At 36.4% G+C, this 17,314-nt stretch overlaps 1 long non-coding RNA gene across 1 annotated transcript; it reads left to right on the top strand.

Moving 5' to 3' along the window:
* Nucleotides 1-4,667: 4,667 nt before the first annotated feature.
* LOC123884182 lies at nt 4,668-5,204 on the top strand. The gene is made up of 2 exons (XR_006800762.1): nt 4,668-4,837; nt 4,928-5,204. It is a non-coding gene; the product is annotated as an uncharacterized LOC123884182 (long non-coding RNA).
* Nucleotides 5,205-17,314: the final 12,110 nt, after the last annotated feature.

The following is a 17,314-nucleotide window of genomic DNA, read 5'->3' as shown; positions in this document are numbered from 1 at the left end:
ATTATCAACACACACATTAAAATAAATAGTAGATATTTTAATAAATATAGTAAACTTTATAAGTTAGGCCCATATATTTGTTAACAAAAAAAAAAGTTGAAAATTGCTTTTTTCGCCCCCCATGTTCCTCTTAAACCCCTCAAAAATCCCAAAATAACCTTGAATTTGGAGGGTTTAGGAAGCTATGGATCCTAGAATCCGAAATATATTATGTGCGGTTCGTGGGATCCGAAACAAGCCAATTATAGATGGGAACACGTTTGGGGGGGGGGGGGGGGGGGGGGGGCGAAAATTATGCTTATACGTTGGTTTGGAGTCTACAATCCAAAACCAATTATGTTCGGATTTTGCAAACCGAAATGGTCACGAAAATCACAGGTTTGGATCCTGCGAACCGAAATGGTCACGAAAATCACAGGTTTGGATCCTGCGAACCGAAATGGTCACTAAAATTACAGGTTTGGAGTGTATAGTCCAAAATCAAGTTTTCTGTAGAAATTTTTTATAGTTTTACAGGCCAACATTATGCATGTTCGAAATTTGCTCTTTTGCACTAAATTAAAAGTTAAAAATAACCATTGTCATTACATACGATAACTTCAAACATAATCAAATAAATCACAACTTCAAACTCTAAAACGTAAATTACAACTTCAAACTTAAAAACAATTCAAGCAAAATGAGTTCGTCTTCATTTGGCTCCATCTTCATTTGTCTCTCACAACTACAGGATCATCTTCATTTGTTTCCATCTTCATGTCACCTTTTTCATTCTTCATGAGTTCGTCAAACTCAACTATCCGGTCCATAAATGTATCCTCCCAAGTCTCAGCCTCTGGCGCCCTATGATTTTTCCATTCCTTACAAGTTGGAGGCAGTGGACACCCAACCTTCAATTTAACATACACAAAATGGTTTGGAACCATACCAACACACATAATGCGTGCAGATGGATCCAACGGTGGACGACCGCGCAGTGGAAAATAGGTTTCACAATAAAGTGCAACTTCTGAAATATAGGCTATATAGACTCTATTCGGATCCTACACACTGAATATGAGCGTTTCCGGTTGGTAGAATCCGAAATGATGCAAAATTTTAAAAATCAAAGCATTTCGGATTGTACAGTCCAAAATCAAGTTTTCCTGGGCAAATCATCAACGATGTACAAGTCAGGCATAGCCAGCCAATGGCTTGTTTAAACTGGTTTCGGATTGTATGGTCCATATCAAACAAGTTTCGGCTTCCATACTCCAAAACCGTTAAAAATAAGGACGTTCGGATTGTACAGTCCAAACCCAGGTTTTCCTAGGCAAAACATCACGTACAAGGCAGGCATAACCAACCAATTGCTTGTTTAAACTGATTTCGGATTGTATGGACCATAACAAACAAATTTCAGATTTTAGAGTCCAAACGCATTTATAGGGTCAAAATGATCACTTTGGAGGGCCTTGGAGGAAACAATGGGAAAAAAAAAGCAATTTTCAAAAAAGTTAAGCCCATATATACCAAACAATAAGCCTAACCCATTAAACCAAATTTAGCCACAACAACAATTCATGTGCGCAGCTTTTCTACTTCTTTCTCATCGCATCATTTTCCTTTTTATCTACTCAAATTGTACAGCCACAACAACAACCATGCTCCATCTTCTCTTATTTTCAAAATTCTTTCTTCCATCATCAATCTCAGGCTCATATATGTCATTTTTTTTTCTCTTCTTTTCAAAATTCATTCTTTCTCTTTGTCTTTATTGCTCAAATGAAACAACAGTTGATAGATATGCTCATGTATGTCTCTAATAAGTAATAATACAAGGGGTAAAGCAGAATAGTCACCAACCTCTTTTCTGTTCTCTGCTTCTGCCTGTTAACAACTCCTTGTTGGGAAAAACCGGCATAGAGAAAATAAAAGAACGCAATCAACAACACAAGAATATAACGTGGAAACTCCAAATCGGAGGAAAAAACCACGGCCGTTGTCAAAACCGACAACCAGAGAATAAACACTATGTGAAAATTGTTACAACATATAGACTTCACTCTCAATCACCCCATGCCCCAATACACCCACACTCTCCAAAGTAAATATTTGAACTACATCTCAAATACTCTTAAACAAGAGCATAAGAGAAAAGCAAAAAAGACACAAATATAAACTTAAAGTGTTTACAAGTGTTACTGCTTGGTGCAATTATAAACAAAGAACTTAGGTCCATTATATAGCTTTGATTTCCTCCTTGCTTCACAATTCTAAGCGATGTGGGACTTTCAATAGCTATTTTTTAACCTCCTTCTTTTTCTTCATTAGCAATGTGGGACTTACATTGCAATCAATCCCAACACTCCTCAGCCCCTGTTTCAAGTTTCTATTTTCTTCTTCTTCGGTGCGCGATCTGCATTGCATTATGTTTTTTTTTTTTTTAAATATTAATAATAACAAAACCACGTCGTTTTGACCTTTTGGACGAAAAAAAAGGGTGTTATCAAACCGCCGGTTCACCGGTTTTCCCGGTTTCCGCCAGTCCAACAGCTTACCCGATCCAACGTATGAAGCAGACCGGACACCCTCCAGTTTCCAGTTCGACCGGCAGGTCCGGTCCGGTTTTTAAAACACTGATGAAAATCATGGATGCAAAAAGGGGATTGGAAATAAATATTGCTCAATTTGAAATGGCATGACAACTACGAATGAATGCTTTATGCCCTTGCACAATTTCCGTCACAGGCGCGCTTGGAATATGATGAAACCCAACAAACAACATTGTGGGAGAGATTGAAAGAGAATGTGGCACTAAAAAAAGTGCTATTTAGCCACGGTCAAAACTGTAGCTAAAAGTGCATTTGACCAATGAAGTTTACCGGATTAATTTTGAGGGGTGGCCTATTGGGGCATTGCAAAATTTAGCCACGGTTAAATTTGGTATTTTACAATCACGGCAATAATATGGAGGGGTGGCCTATTGACCAATTTTTATATTTTGAGGACGGAAGGAGTATACCTTAATTATCACTAAAAAAATGTAAATATAGAGTAATATGCTTCACTATCAAGGAGATACTTTTGGCAAACAAACCATGCCTCTTTTTCAAACACAATCCTATTGAAGTAATTCCAGTTTGCCACTATAAGTTCGAGTTTGAAGTAATTCCAGTTTAAAGTAATTCCATATAATAATGACAAGTAATTATACATCCTAAACAAATGGAGAAATAATGACAAGTAATTCTACACCCTATACAAATAAATAAGAGTATACCTTGTGGGATTAAGGTCAAAGAGTTGAGTGATGGCGCTGAACTGCTGACAATGAGGGCAAACTTACGGACAAGGACATCCAACACAAACATCTCCCTCTTGATAGTAAAAAGTCAAACAAACCATAATAGAATTTCAGCTTTCTTGAAGGAAACTGATTATGCATAGTGAGAAGTCCCAATTCATATACCTGGTTTTGAGTCTTACACCAATTTAACACCAATTTGAGTCTTAGGTAACATTAACATTTGAACTAAAAAAATCAAATATAGACTAACAAACAAAAATAAGCAAATACAAGGAACACATAATAGTATACAATACCTTCAAAAGACACTAGCTTACCTCTGAAAGACTGAAAAAACCCCACTAGTGCAGGAAATTAAAGGATCCTAGAGCTATAATAAAACATATGGAAGAAGGGAGTGAAGTCAATTAATAATTACAATATAAAAAAATGCAGACTACAGTAGGTGGTATAGTTATGATAGATCAGATGTTGCCAATTTACCAATGAGTTTGGTATAGCTCAATTGGTGGTAGTGTGAATGGATTGAACATGTACTTTAACCTCATGGATGGTACATGGTTCGATTTTTACGGAAGACATAAACTCCACTAGAGAGGAGGGTTGAGAAGATCGTGATGTACAGTGACAGACCATTTACTATACGTGAGGTGTGAGGCCCGTGCCGTTACACTTTGTATTTGAACTGCTTCTTCAAATGGAACGCTGCATTAGTCGAAATCGAACTTAAGTCAAGAATAAATAGAAAAAATATTCTATGTCCATTCGATTAGTTCATAAACGAACTCGAGAAACATCATATTCAAAGGCAAACTTGATAAAATGAGAAATTCAAACAATGTCTTCTCTCTTGCCTTCTTAGCTATAATAAGAGGAATCTCCTCTCTTATCTTTTCAGCTGTACATTCATGAACACTCTTTCAAAGAGATATAATCAAAGATATAATTACTCTTGTGGATACTCTCCATTTAGATTAATAAATGTCTTTACTTAGGACTTTTCCATTGGTAATACATCTCATAATTTATTCTGTCTTAATAAATGTTATGTTAAATGTACCAACTTTTCAATAAATACAGTTTATCGAAACTTGAGATAACAACAGGGGTATACACAACCATCTACCCTTCCTTATTTTAAACGATCATCTATATTATTAATCTTTTAAAATATTTCTCTTGTCTATCATCAAAAACTATAAAATAAAAAATCTAAATTTTTTTTTGAAGAATATCAAAAAATTTAATTGAGATATTTACTAAGATTAATTGGTCAATTGAGTTAGCTCAAAAAATGAAGTGATCAATAGAGTGAGCTAAAAGTTAAACACAACAAATTAATCTATCTTAGAGACAATTAATAATAATTCCAATTTATTAATGGTTTCTTGAACTCCTAAGAGCTAAAAACTCTTTACCTGAAATTATCCAAGCAACAAATTTATACATTATAAATTGTGTAAACAAATTTTTATTCATGCGAAAATATGGCTCAAATTTTTAATCTGTTCATTATTCTTTCTCTTTTTCTAGTGGTAACCAACGGAAGTAAGTAATACTGGACATTGTTTACCTTTTTACCTCATAGCATTTATTTTTATTTTTGTATTATTCATTTATTTTTATTTGACTTTGCAGAAGTTGGTTGCGATAGACACGGTGATTGTCCAAGATCTATCTGTGTCTATCCTTGGGTTGTGAGGTGCTTTAATTGTGTTTGTGATTGCGAATATGGAAAGCCCCCTACAAGGGGAAATGGGGGAATTTGGTCAAGAAAATTTTCCACTAAAAAATTGAATTCGAGTTCTTGCGAACGATCTATCTTTTAGTGAAGCCCAAAAATGTATTATTATATTATACAATTATACCTTCATTCAATAATTAAAACAACAATGTCATAACATGAGTTTTTTTTTTTTTTTTTTTTTTTTACAATATCACTATATAATTAAAATTAGCTACTTTAATAAATAATGTCTGTATTTAATATGAAAGTTACTTATTTATTTTACTTATAAATTTAGCATATTAAAATAAATGTGGAAAACGAAGATACCTTATTTCAATGTTACAAGCCTTAATTAGCTTATCTAGAATTGCAGGGTAAAATATCTCACTAATATTACATTTCGAATGCCTAACTTTGTGCTTATATTTATTTTTATGGTGTGTCTTACAATGTATGATAAATTGATTAAGACCTGTTTAATTTGTTATCCACATCCAACTATCTATTTCACATCTTGGTTCCCAATCCATTTTGTTTGCAATTTCTTTAGAGCCATATACATGCTTCTATATAGTGCTCGTGGCCAAACAAATTTTCCAATTCCATACACTTATAAAGATGCTTAGAATCTGATATTATATATATTATAATCATAATAATTACATATAAACAAAAGGTAGACGGAAAATAAGTTGCACCGCTAAACCTTTTTGAATAGCAAAACCCAATCTTAGAATCTGATTTTATTTAGTGCAGTTTCAATTTTCGGAAGGTGATATTGTTGTGGTATGTACTTTGTTAGTTTGACATGTCTAGACCAATCATCTTAGTTCCAATCAAATTTTCTAGTTTTAGATTAGTCATATTTTTTACTGCAGTATGTAATAGCTGTTACTATGTGTCTCCAGCTCTTTGATAAGCATTGAGTTTTTTTCTCACTCTTTCTAAGTGAGTTGAGTTCATTTATGATAATTATATATCCCTCTAAAATGAACTTTGAAGTTTTAGCCATTATTTCCTTCCCAAATATTTTCATCAACTACTTGTGATTATTATTTCTATCCCATTGGTTTTGGTTGTTATTAATATTGCTCCACGCGCATCAAAGTATTGGTGTGATTATTACGAATGCACAATTTTCTTTTTGTAAAATAAATAAATATATAATTTTGTCTTTTGTATTGAATAAAACACATTTATTAGTTTTTGGTTTGCAAGCAAACGAATTCTTAACTGCATAACTAACTGTGTTCCACTGTCCGATAAAAAAATGATTGGCCTCAAATTATCTTCACATCAACTCCATCGATGATATTTGGCTTCTCTGTGATAGAAATTGGACTCAGCAATGTAAGATTGTCATTCAAATTCTCAGTACTCTTTGGTTTGTTAGGAATCAAGCTCGATTCAAGGACAAATTCATTAATTGACTAAGAAAACTTTTCATTCTTCTGTCGACTTCTGCATTCTTAAAAAGTTCAAGTGACTGTTCATCCACCAAAGGCTCCTAGAATTACAGAAGTGTTATGGCATCCTCCCTTAGTCAATTGGATTAAGTGCAACACAGATGGAGCTTCTACTATCTCAGCTTAATTCATCTTGTGGTGGTATTTTCAGAGACCACTGTGCTGAATTAGTTGGTTGTTTTGCTGAGCAGATTCCTCATCGCACAACTTTCTTTGCTGAGTTATTTGGTGTTTCTAAGAGCTATTGAGATTGCTAGCCATCATAATTGGAATAATCTTTGGCTAGAACCAGATTCTGCTTTAGTAGTGCTTGCCTTCAAATCAGATACCATGATTCCTTGGCCCCTAAGGAACAGATGGTTAAATGCTAAAGTGTTGATGAGAAACATGAATGTTATAGTGACTCATATTTATTGAGAAGGGAATGATTGTGCTGATAGTCTAGCTAATATGGGTTTAAACCTTTGACATTTTTATTTTTGGACTGTGCTCCCTTTAGCTCTTAGAAGTAGTTTTGTAAAGAACAAGCTAGAGATACCTAGTTTTAGATTCACTTCTTTTTTTAGGGTTTGGTTTGGTCCCCCCTCTCCTTTTGTATGCTCTCTTTTTGTTAATCTATCTTTTTAAGCTTGTTTTAATTTTTTTTTTTTATAATTTTTTTATTAGGAGAATTATCTTTAAAATTTAAAAGATAATGAATTTAAAATAAATTAGTTATTATCTTTTTAAAGTTTGTTTTTGTAAGCCTATTTAAAGGCGAACATATTTGAAATAATGGAAGTTATCGTGTATGATAAAATTTCGAGAGTTAGTTTCTCTTTCGGGTGGATTCCAAATTATTTTCTCTTTCTGGTGAATTCCAGAAATAGGAGGTCAATAAACAAAAGAGATGTTACTTAATCAAATATCCAACTGATCATCACGTCGGTATTGTAAACACTTATACTACATATATATATATATATTTAGTTACGCGTGCAAATGTAAAATGTAAGCACTAGCCTAGTGGCTCGTAGCATGCCATAACATACTCAGGTCGTGAGTTTGAATCCTGCAAAGCATTTTTCTTTAACATTTTGTTCTTTTTTCTTCCCTTTTCTTCAGTTTGTTCAATTTTCTTTTCCTTTTTCTTTTAAAAAAACAATTTTAATATCCATATGCATATATCAATACAAAAGAAGAATAATTTATATTTTTTTTCCAAAAAATATATAGATATATCAATATAAAAGAAGCACAATTATTTCTATATAAAAGAAGCACGATTTCTATCTTTTTTTCAAAAAATATATTATTTAGAGTTACACAATTAAATTTTTTAATGACCAAATTTGTGCTTATTATGACTTAATTTTTTGTATGAAATATAAATTTGTGCTTAGAGTTTAATGGGGACTAATGAGATGATTTGGCAGAATAAACGGGTACTATTAATGTAAAAATATTTTACATTATCAGTGTAAATTTTATTTTTTCTTTAATTTATACATTATAAATTTTTTCTCGGCCCACCCCAAATTTTATTCCCATTTCCGCCACTGATTGTAAATATGCCGTTACAAATAATCCAACCAGAGCTCTAGTGGATTCTAGAGCTTTTGTCTAAGAAAAATGATATCTAAACATATTTTTCCAAAAAAATATTAGACACATGTACTTTTATGTACATTTTCATTTATATTTTTTATTTTCTTTCTCACCGACTCACTCTCTCCCACCTCCGGTCATTCACGCCGGCCGACCAACTCCCTCTCTCCGACCACTCTCTCGCTACAACACCACACATCATCAGGCACCGTCTCCATCGTCAGCCACCACCATCGTCGTACTCCTCTAACAAAGATCCAACTGTTACTGGTGAGAATCCGGCGAGAACTTCCCTCACCGCCGCCGCATAACCGGTAAGATTTAGGTGGAAAAGGACGAGCTTGAGGGTTAAGGCACGTCGGAACGACATCCTTTAAAAGATTCAGAGATTGAAAAGGACGAGCTTGAGGTAGATGGTGTTGAAGTGGAAGAGACTAGGGAAGAAGGTGATGTTGTTGCAGGAAGGAAGAGAGTTTTATTTCAAATATGAATGGTTTTTTTGTCCAAAGTGAAAATGTGCATCTTGCTAATTTAGATCTTCATGTTTTTAGGTGGGTCTAAATTAGCAAACCCCATATATATATAAACCTTCCTACAATGAGTGAAAAATGAGCCGAATCGAAGGTAGAGTGCTGCGCAAGCAAAACAGGGGAAATTTGAATTTTGAGCTGCGCCATGGCGCAGGAGTATTGCGCCATTGCGCATGGCGCAATTGAGCAAAATTGGAGAGATCAAGCCTCTGTAAGCTGCGCCATGGCGCCACTGGACTGCGCATGGCGCATTTGGAAAGGAATTATCAAGGATCGTCTCCGTGTTCTGCGCCATGGCGCCACTGGAGCTGCGCATGGCGCAATTGAGATTGAAAAGGAAGAGTTTCTCTCTAGGTTCTGCGCCATGGCGCAGAGGAGCTACGCATGGCGCAATCAAAGCTAGAAAAGGAAGATTTGGGCTCTGTGAGCTGCGCCATGGCGCAGAGAAGCTGCGCATGGCGCAAGATGAATGTATGGGAAATGTTCTTGCCACTGGAAGTTGCGCCATGGCGCCAGAGGCCTGCGCCACTGCACAGGTGTAACCGCCTCTTGGCGCCAGGGCGCGCGAGCCTGCGCATGGCGCAGGTTAATGAAATTATAAAAGAAAACAGAGCTTCCAATGCACGGGTTCGATTTCTTAGAGCAAAAATTGATATTGAATGCTTGAGATCATGATTGGATCACTTCTACCTCGATTCTAAGCCATTGTTGGATATTTGTGTGCTGGCCTCATTTTGCTAAAACAAATATACAAGCAAGATGTTAGACCAAATGTTTCAACATGTTGGGTACAAAAGATGTTGGACCAAATGTTGTAACATGTTTGGGTACGACAGTCAGATTGCCCAAATCTCGCGCATTTATTACACGTATCTGCTATATATGGAAATCCACTCTACAAACGTGTATATCAAGATTTGATCTGATCAAGACGTTATTAGTGCAGATATCTTATTATCAAGACTTAATGGAATGATTCAACACATTGTTTATTTCCTAAAGAGGATCAACTATTTTAGGAAAGATTTTATTAAGGTCTGATTTGCTTAGCTGGACGTGACTCAAAGACCAGCTGTGTTCTGAAGCTTATCTTGGAAGATCAGGAGCGTGCTAGCTCTGTCTATATAAAGAAGACTCAAGACCAAGATTTTAATCAACCGAAACCATTGTTTCATCAAAGATGTAGTCTTTAGGGTTTCGTGTCTTTAAGCCACTCTCTAGGAGAGTTGGTGTAAGTGAACCACTCGGGTTGTGAGATGGTCACTATGTCCTCACTCAGAAACCTTTAGGTAATGAGTTGAGTATTGTAATATCTCTGAAGCTTTTAAGCAAGGAGATAATGTTTGTATTTTTAATTGTGATTCTTACTTGTGGATTCTATAACACGAGTTAAGAACTGAGTTTGTTATTGTAAGGTTACTCCTAAGCTTTGAAGTACGGAGTTTACCGTGTGTGATTCACTTGAAGCTTTTAAGCAAGAGTGAAGTAGTGTCTTGGTAAGTTGTTGCCACATCATTCCCAACATTTTATAAACAACACAGGTTGTGTTGAGTGAGTGGAAGTGAGATGGGATCTCATGTCTAGGAGTTCATAGGCAGAAGTTACATGAGTAGTGTCGAGGTCATAAGGCGTAAACCTAGGATTTGCTGGAGGTCTTAGTGTAAGACGTAAACCGAGGGTTTGCTGGAGGTCTTAGTGACTAGAGCTATTAGTGGATTTCCTTCCTGGATTGGTATCCCCAGAGTAGGCAGGTTGGCTGAACTGGGTTAACAATTTCCTGTGCAGTTTATTTACTTGTTGATTTTATTATGTTTCGTAAGATGTTCCAACATTAAGTATGACATTCTCTTTAAATTGAATGTTGGAACATCTGATAAAACATTATTTCTCAGTATCCGTTTTAATGTTATATGCCTTGCCGTGTTATTTTTGTCAGACCAGATGTCTCGACCTTCTATACAACATCTGGTTCTGCTATACCAGAATTTCAATTGGTATCAGAGCAGGCATCCTGTTCTGTTTTCTGGATGAGATCCTAGGGAAGATACTTTCTGGTTATGGGCAAGAAAGGAATACTGAAAATTTGTTTGAACTTGGAGAAGTTCACATTGATTGAATGGTCCCTAGAAGTGGAGGATGGACTATTCATGATAGGGTGTGTATTAGACCTATCTTTTGTTGTTCAGGCGTGTAGATCTTGTGATGAGTTGTTGTATGGTTTGATTTATTTTCAAACACGTGTTATTGTAGTGTGCCTGAAGTTTGTTGAGGAGTTTTGTGGTTTGAATTCCGCTGCATATATATCTGATGGAAAACTCCTGGTGGTTTTGTTTGTTGAGGATGCACCACTCTGTTCTATGATGTAAGCCCTGGTGTGGTGATGCTCGAGGAGAGTTTTTTTAATTAACTTGTTAGAGATGCCAAAGATACTTAGGGGTGATCTCAAGTCCACTCATAAAGGCACTCATGTATGAGTTTGTTGAAAAGGGGTCTGAAGGAAGTTATGAGCAATTTATTTTTGCTTTCAACTCAGAAAAGTCAACTTCCAGTGTCTTTGATAAAGGATTTCTTGGTGTGTTTCGTTAGAAGGGAATTGATGTCTTACCAGATGTTGGAACATCTGACGGAACATCTGACGAGCAGATTCTGCAGAATCTTGTTGGATGACAGTAGGGCATGGCAGATGCTTGGGTGCTAAACAAAGTGTGTGTTGGTTACATATGTTTGGAACCTTCTCCTGACCTGGAAGAGGAGGCATCTGTGTCTGAGATGGTTTCTACGCTAGAAACATATCTTAGATAAGTTTGTTGGGACACGATCAACATATGGTTGACCTCTTGGGTTAGTTCATGTCTGATCCAAGTAAGTGATAGTTGAAGTTGTGTGCAGTGTTGATGTGTTATCTGATGTTTTAACCATGCATGTTATATTCTTATGATGATATCTAGTTGTATGAATGCATGATTAAACAAGGAGGATTTATTATTTTTGGGACCAAAGAATTATGGTTCTCTTGTATTTTTGGTGAAGTTAATTCTTGACCTTGTGCGTTAAAGATATCTTTTGAATTAAGATTGACGAAGTTTTTACTTCCCTTCAAGATGTGTGTTTGCGTTAAAGAGAAAGGAAGTATATGTTGCATCCCTCTCTCCATTGTCTGGTGCGCGCTAATAAAGGGAAATCCATCTGATGTAGTTAATGCTTCCACTAAGGTCACAAGTGAGTTTGTTGATGAGTCTCTCAAAGGATCTGTCTCTGAATATGATGTTGTGTCGTATGTTGGCACATCTTTGGCACATAAGACTGATGTTGTGCTAAGTATTGTCACATCTGTGGTACCTGATATTGTGTTGGATCAAAACGTTCCAGATACCTGTTAGAGGGAATCTCCTCTATAGGTTCAGAAGAATGGCATCAAACATCTCAAAGTAAGATAAGAGGTTTGAACATTAGAAGAAGTTTTTGAGATGTATAATATGCACGTCCCTGCATGTGTGGATGATTTGATATTGAAGGTTGATCAACTACTGATGGTTGATTCTCCTGTGTCCCCTTGCAAGAGTTATGGAATACTATGGTATCTCCAGACCATAGTTCAAGATGAAACTGATGGGATTGAGATTGATGTCAGAATTAATGTTGAAACATCTTCTCCAACATCTGCTTCTTCAGCCAAGGAAGCTGGTTCTACTCAGGGTGGAGTACAGGGCCAAGCAACTGACCTAATCTGGAATGATTTTTTGTAGAATAACTGTCATGAGTGGATGTCATCTGTTGGTGCCATATATGTGCAGAAGAATGATGTCAGATCTAATGTTCTACCTTGTGTGAGAAGGTGTTTTGAAAAACCTGGATGATCTGCATTGATGGTACTCTATTGGGAGCTTATTGAAGGATGTCTATGCACAATGAGTCCTTTTGAATGATGATTTATGAACCAATGTAATTGGGTTCCAAAATCAGAAGCTGGTGTTTCAAATGATGTTGTAACAACATATTTACTGATGGCTGTTCTGTGGAAGGTGCTTGAGACTTTGCATGGGAGTGCTCAAGTTGTGTGGTCAGAAGACGTGTTTCTGACTATGTGAATCAGAATGTGGAGGTTCTGATCTTGTTTTAATAGTATGCTCTAGCAATGCATGACTATTTATTCCACTAGTATCAACAACTACTAGTGAATGTAAGGGCAGAAGAATATTGTCAAATACTGAGGTTTGATAATTGTCTTTGGTTTTCTTCTGTTGCAAGTCACTCTAGAAAATGGTTGATAATCAGGATCTTAGTCAAGCTTTTAAGCAAACTAAGATGTTTTGGATTTCGTGAGTGACTTTACACCTTGTATGCATGACATCCTGCCTATTCAAAAGGTCATGATACATAGTGTGATTCTGCTAGGACATTGACCAGATGTGTCCTTGTTAAGTGAAGAGGTCAGAATGCTTGGATGTATTCTCAATAAGTAAGAATATCTGACTCAGAATCAACTCTACTGAGGGAGTTAGTGTTGTCCTTCAACATGAAAGCATGAAGTCTTTCACATATTTTCATTTAGTGCTCGAGTCTTCATCTTCAGTTGGAGCCCTGATTATCTATGACAGATATTTTTGTGGGAGGACTTTCCAAGAGTCTTCATTATTGAGAGATGTCACAAATAGGATATTCAGATGTCTTGGTATGTGTCACTAAGTGAAAGGAGAACACTTCGAATCAAGTGGAAGACAGTATGTTTGAAGATGTGTTGATCAATGCAAGTAAAAGAAGACAATGTCTGACTGAATGTTAGAACATTATTCGAGACATGTTTCCTGTAAGATCAACAAGGAAGTGAAATGGACAGTGTGATCAACCACGTGTCAGAAGGGAATGCATAAAAGGTCTGTGAATACTTTGAATCCATCTGAATCTACTTCTATTTTGCTTGGTCAACAAAATGTGCATCATCTAGGAAACCTATTTCTAAATCCATTATCCAGGTTAATCTTATCTTTCAAAAGATCCTAGAAAAGTCTATCTATGTTTGTTGATGATGTTAATAAACCTACCAAACTCGTTTTGATAACCTCATTAATTCAGTTGTCACCTCTAAATGTTGAATCAAATTTTGTTACCTCTATTAAAGGTTTTTGTCAGTTCAAATGTTGTGGGTAGTGTTGAAACATCTGTGAGATCTGCCTCTGAAATTGTAAGACTAGATAAACCAAGATCTCTTAAAACCATAGGTCAGTCTAGTATGAATGTTGTGGTTGTTGATGACATTTTTTTTGAATTTTTTTTATGTGTCATCTTTCAAAGTTGTTGATTCTGTCACTTTGTTATCCCCCACTAAAGTTGTGGTTGTGTCCCCCAAAGAAACCTCACCTGAGTCTGATATCACATCAGATGTCGAAACATCTTGGACCAACCTGTTCGTGTTGTTGAAACCTGTTCTACAATTCCCCAAACTGATGCTAATATGGTTCTGAGAGTCTTAAACCTGATGGTGGTTTGGAGTATTGAAGTTTAGACTGTGGTGGAAGAAACTGATCTTGATGATCTTCCACGTGACCAAGCTATTGCTCAAAGTATGACTGAAAGAGAACTGGTCATGCTATGACTGTTTGTGTGGATGTGCATTATGCGGAGAAGTACTGTATGTGTTCAGATGTGTTGTGATCAGATGTGATAATGCTCAGATATGTGATACTTAGATGTGATTACTACTACTATGTGTGACAGTTTCAGATCTGCTTCTGAAACCTCTAGCTTTATGTTCTCATGAAATATGTTATGCTATGATGTCATCCATGATGTCTACACATCCTGATCTGATTTTTGAGAATTTATTTTTCTATGATGTGTGAGAATTCATTTTCCTCAGTATATGGGAGTTTATTTCTCCCTTTGTGCTTTAAAGGAGAAAGAAGCTATGAGAAGTATTACTAGCTCCTGACATTATTATCTCTGCTGGTGTGAATGTTGTTGATTCCACAAACACAATTATAGATGTTCTTGTTGCTGATGTATCTCAGACAAAAGATGCTATTGGTTCTATTGTTGATAAACCAAAACAAACTGTTCCTGAAAAGGATGTTGTGACAGACGTTGACACATCTGTGGACCAACCTAAGGCTGATGTTACTATTTTCCAGAAACCTGTTCAAGAAACTGCTGTGGTGAAAGATGTTGGGACATCTGTTGACCCATCTGACTCATCTGATGAAGAAACAGGGTCTGATGAAGAGAATTCTACTAAGGTTGAAGAAGGGTCTCTCAGTCTAAAGAAAGGCATCAAACTGTGCCACTTAATGAAGAAGTGGTTGAAGAACATGTATGAGGTTACTGTGCCTGCTAGTAAGAAGAGATAGAGTCTGAACATAAAGGAAGCACCTTCAAGTAACTCTGAGTATAATGTTGAGGAGGATGTACCAGACATCACACCCTCTACCTCAAAGAAAAATTATGGTGGGAAAAAGATCCCTCAGAATGTGCCTGTGTTTCCTTTCATCGTAATTCCTTTGCACAAAGATGGGATCATGTGTACAGGAGGAGTTTTTGCTAGATGGATGCTTCATGCCCTGATTGGAAGACCACATCCTTTGATACCATGCTGGATGCCCTGATTGGAAGACCACGTCCTTTGATACCATGCTGGAAGAACTTGTGCTAGAAGCTGTGCTACCATATGTTGCAACATCTTTGCTAACATGTGACGTATATTGTGATTGCTCCTATTCACTCTGATACCACGCTAGATAAATATGTTGAAACATCTTTTCTAACATATGCTATGTGTTGTGCTAACATGTGTTGAAACATCTTTGTTATCAATGCTCTGATATCATACCGGAGGAACCTGTGCTATCTGATGTGGTACTAGATGGTGAAACATCTTGGCCATCATGTTGAAAATTTTGTGCTGATGAAGTGTGATCTGTTTTAGGCTATTTGATGATGACTCCACTGCTGATTTATATCTGATGAGGTATGTATCCCATGGTGTTGTCTTCGTTTGTAGTAGCTCTGTGCACTATGTTCCTGGATATCTATACTATTGTACTCTTTGATTAATGCATGAAGACCCTATTTTGTCTAAACTTCTGACTAAAAAGGGAAGTAGTTTAGTAGTTGGTAGGCATGATATGTTTTGCTGCTAATGTCTGTTGTGCTACCTGATGTTAAAACATATGCATACTCTTTTAGTGGTTGGATGTGTTCTACTATATGATGTGGTGTCTGATGCTTAGACATCTGCTAATCTGAGTGGTGTAGTATTGAATCTGTGCTGCTGTATGCTTATGTGCTGATATGGATGATAAAATTGAGGGGGAGTAAGAATTATTTTCTGATGATCATTCTGATAAGTATGTGTCAATGTATTTGGAGGGAGTAAAATTAATTTTTGCTCTGATTCTGATTTTGAGGGGAAGTAGCATAATGCAGTAAGTAGTTACTATTCTGTTGTGCAAAGCTCTATTTCTTTGCTCTGGATGATGTCCTGCCATATGTTGGAACATCCTGGATGCATGAGAACTTATTTTTTCTCAGCTATGTGAGAATTTACTCTTCCCAACTGCTACTTTGTGGTTTGCTTAAGGAGTTGTGATCTGTGATGTGTTTTGTGTGCGGTAGCAGTGTGTGATGTATGGTATCTGATGATTATATGATGTGGAGCATAATGTTGAGGACATTTGTCTTTTCTGTTGGTACGTGATGTAATGTTTCTGCTATTTCAAGACCATGGATTGTTAGATACTAATATATGGATCTGTTATGCGCTCATATTCTGCACTGTGGATTTTTGTGATGTTCATTACTACTGCTCTTAATGCACGAAGTTTTTGTTTGGCATATTTTGTGGCTAAAAAGGGGGAGTAGTATGTTTGTGTTTGTCTGCTACTTTACAATGTTGTATCTGATGTTGTGACATGCATTCGGGGGGAGTAAGAACCATTTTTTTCAGATGGCCTGATGAGATGCATGAGCTGATGTATTCAGGGGGAGCAAAAGTATGTTTTTCTCTGATATGATATTAAGGGGGAGTAATGCAATATCAAGTTCTCTGTCTATGTGTGCTTAATGTATGGATGTTATGATGCGCTACAAAATGTTGAAACATCTTGATGCTGATGTGGGAATTTATTTTTCCCAAGTGTGCTTGTGAGAGTTTATTTCTCTCTACTGAAGGATGAAGCTAAGTATGTTCAGCAGCGGACCTAGGGGGGGGCTGTGGTGGGCCACGGCCCACCCCCAAAAAAAAAAAAAATTTCATACCATGGGAATTTACTATACTACCCCTGAAAAAAATTATATGAAAAGAAATACTATGTTTTCCTTCTTTCATTCGCGCTCTGTTCTTTAAGTTTAACACCGCCGTACCTGAAGCTTTGTTCTCTCGCTCTCGACGGCTTCGATCGTTTTTTCTCCGTCTCCGACAACCTCACTGAAACACGACTTCATCTCGCCTCTAACCCTCTGTGAAATACGACCATCTCCTCACTTAAAATCATTCATCGGTGTCGACGGTCGACGGCGAATCGTTCTCCCTCTTTGTGACACTTCTTCTCTGTTTTTAGAAAGGTAAGCACTTTTTTTCTCTATTCTTCACGTTTTTGATTGTTTAGTTTGAATGAATGATTTTGTTATTGGAAATTTTGTGAATTGTGAAGCAATTTTAAAACATGTGGTTTGATATTGAGAATGTTTTAACAAACTAAAATTGATTACAATCTTTGAA

The sequence above is a fragment of the Trifolium pratense genome, linkage group LG1, assembly GCF_020283565.1.
Source record: "Trifolium pratense cultivar HEN17-A07 linkage group LG1, ARS_RC_1.1, whole genome shotgun sequence".
NCBI classification, from domain to species: Eukaryota; Viridiplantae; Streptophyta; class Magnoliopsida; order Fabales; family Fabaceae; genus Trifolium; species Trifolium pratense.
Note: the sequence above shows the minus strand (reverse complement) of the source record. Positions and strands in the feature narration are given on the sequence as shown.